We start from the raw sequence: 3,497 nt of genomic DNA, 5'->3' as shown, positions 1-3,497 counted from the left end.
GTGAAAACGCTCATGGAGGCCTATACAGTCCAACACCATTTTTCGTGGGCTTGGATTACCAAACGAGCGTTCGTACACTCACATGGCCTCGTACGCTGTCTTTTCCAACTTTTCGGCTTTTGCCGATATGCAGTTAAAGGACTGTGATCACACACCTGCATTCTATTTGTAGAGAAACCTCCCACGCCTTGGAAACCTACAGTTAACCAACAATCTCCAATTAATCACTTACACAGTTAAACTATCGAATAAACACAAGTGCTCACAACCGCTGTGAAAAGGGAAGTTTGCCTATCCAAATGCAATCACAAACCTTCAACCCTTTGAAAAGTTCCTAAGCACCAACCGAAACTGGGTAAGCACTTAATCAACAAGTAATTCCGGAAGAGTTCTTACAAAATCCGAACGCTTGCCAGGTCAAAGTCGTGCTGATCAACTTCGCAACCGTGGAGCCGCACCAGACAGACAGAGTGCTACGACAGTTTGGATGTAGACAACTGATTCCCGTGGGCCTTGAGGAGTTTGACGATCACCACAAAATTGACCTTCGGCTATTAGGTACGGAATGACCTTTATACTGGTCCGGGTACATAGAAATGTGGGAAAATCGGTAAGAATATCAACCTACTCGGGAACCAATCATCGTTCCGGAGTTAGCGTGCGTTCTAGAATACATACCATGATTTAGGATCCATGGCAAGCCGTATTTACTGACGCCAGAGGAGAGGCAGCAGCAAATACGTGTCGAAAGGGAAAGGCACGGGCCTCTAAATCCAAGACGACAAGACGAACAAGGTAGCCCCTCAACGAGGCCCAGACATTCACCCGGCTCATCATCAGCGGCCATGCAATCACTGGGCCCAATGAGAGCACCGAGACATTCACCCGACACAACAATTCAACTAATGATACCCACTCAACTACCTTTTCAGACGATGCCAGGTGCGTTTCCTATCCCTTATATGTATCCTAACCTTTATATGTATCCTTTTCCGAGTCCTATGGCAGGTTGGAGCCAAATGCCCGGTTCAGCTCCATTTCCTGTTACGCCAAGTGGGCCGCCGATGTATAGGCCAGCAGGGCACGAGGGATCGCAAGAGGGGCCGTCGGGGAGCTCTCCTTTTTACCAATCCCCAGCAACATATGGGTTACAAACACCCTCGCCCTTCGTGATGCAAACACCTCCACATACACTATTCTTCGAAGGTGGATCATCGTCCCAAATCCGACAACCAGATGCCGTACCATAAGAACTAGAATCCTCGCTGAAGGAACAACGACCGCCGCCGGAAGCTAGAGAAAGGAGGAATCCAGCGCGTAACCGTCGACGGCCACCATGTGGCACTGAATCCCCCGGGCATAGACATTGATTGTCGTATTTAAAATTATTTTACAAATATTTTGAATATTTTAAATATTTTGAAGTTTGTTTGATGTAATAAAATAGAAGTTTTATTGATGTAAAAAAAATTTAAAATTTTTTGAGTTATTTTGATATTATTTGATGTAATAAAATAGAAGTTTATTTGATGTAATAAAAATTTAAATTTTTTTGAGTTATTTTGATATTACTTGATGTAATAAAATAGAAGTTTATTTGATGTAATAAAATAGAAGTTTATATGATGTAATAAAATAGAAGTTTATTTGATGTGATAAAAATTGAAAACCCTAACCTAATTAAGTTGGAAACCATAACCTAATTAAGTTGAAAACCCTAACCTATTTAAATTAAAAACCCTAACCTATTTAAGTTGAAAACCCTAACCTAATTAAGTTGAAAACCCTAACCTAATTAAATTAAGAACCCTAACCTATTTAAGTTGAAAACCCTAACCTAATTAAGTTGAAAACCCTAACCTAATTAAGTTGAAAACCCTAACCCTAAACTTAAAAACCCTAATAATTTGTCATTCACGTAATATTAGATTTGGAAAAATGTTTTCACTGGTAGTAACAATTAATAATTTTATATAATTTGACAATTAATAAAATTTTTCGGATAATAATTTGTCATTCACATAATGTTAGATTTGGAAAAAAAAATTCACTCGTACTATCCTCTAACCTAATTTTTTATGATTTGAAATATTTACCAACCATTAATACAATTTATCAATTAATAATTTCACAAACTTAATTTTTTTTACAATTACATTCAACTATTGCGATTAAGGCATGATCGACTTGTATGGCCTGGATTCCTACACCATCCGCACAACTTCGTTTGACTGGATCTTTCTCAGATATCCATATTGTTACATATTCTAGTCGAGCAAGGTCGACCCTTTGGTTTGCGACGTAATTCTCTATCCGGTAACAGCTTAAAAGGAGCAAGAGATACGGGCGGCCACCTACGTTCATCTGGGATCGGTAGGAAAACATGTCTCCAGGCATTGTACATGTTTTCTAATTTGTACACTTTGTCCACATAACTCATCGGATCCAAACGAAGATTCTGACAAGCTGCAATAACATGAGCGCATGGATGACGAAGTGCATCAAACATCCCACAATCACAAGTCCTATTTCGCAAGTGTACATGATATTGCCCGCCTACAACACCTTGGTGCGGTCTGTCAAACCTGTCACGCGAAACCATAAATTGTCTCAATCGTGACACACTGTGTACATGGTGTTTGCCATCGCCTTGGCCTTGTTAATTTCTCGAACTACCTTACTGCACCATACATGACCTCCCTACATCTGGCCTGCATAACTTGCTACTCGCTTTGGAAATAGCGCCGCCAAACGAAAATATATCTCTTGTATAACCGATGTTGTCGGTAGATGGCGCGTTCCTTTGAGAACATAATTTATGCATTTAGCCAGGTTCGATGTCATATGGCCATATCGTAGGCCGTTGTCGTATGCTTGTGCCCACTGTTCGAAATGTATGTTGCAAAGGTAGTCCACCCCTTCTGCATTAATTGAACGTAAAATGGCCAACATCTCGTGAAAATGATCTTTATTTATTTCATATCCTGTCAATATAAGATCATAGCGAATAACTTACACCACTTCTACCAATAAAACTAATTTAGATTGACAAACATAATAACACATATAGACTAAATACCCATATTGGTCACTTGTCGTCATTCGCTCTTAGATGGATATTGCGTGTAGTAGTTCGAAGCAATGTGTCTTAGGCAATATCTATGGTGTGTGCGCTGCCATAAGCTTCTCTGTCGATCAAATGTAGCTAGTATACCGACGCCCCGATCTGAAATAACACAGATATTAGGTTGGGGGCACACATGCCTCCTTAACCTAGAGAGAAAGAAATCCCAGTCATCAGACGACTCCCCCGGTGTTATTCTAAATACAATTGGAAGAATTCTCCCACCGTCATCCTGTGCCACTGCAAGCAATAGGCGATGAGTATACGTATCGAACATAAAGGTATCGTCAATTTGTACCAACGGCTTGCAGTACGGAAATGTGTCTCGGTATTGCTTAAAGGTCCCCAAAAGGCATTTGAACACTTTACATCC

The sequence above is a fragment of the Gossypium hirsutum genome, chromosome D07, assembly GCF_007990345.1.
Source record: "Gossypium hirsutum isolate 1008001.06 chromosome D07, Gossypium_hirsutum_v2.1, whole genome shotgun sequence".
NCBI classification, from domain to species: Eukaryota; Viridiplantae; Streptophyta; class Magnoliopsida; order Malvales; family Malvaceae; genus Gossypium; species Gossypium hirsutum.
This window is presented reverse-complemented; position numbering follows the sequence as displayed.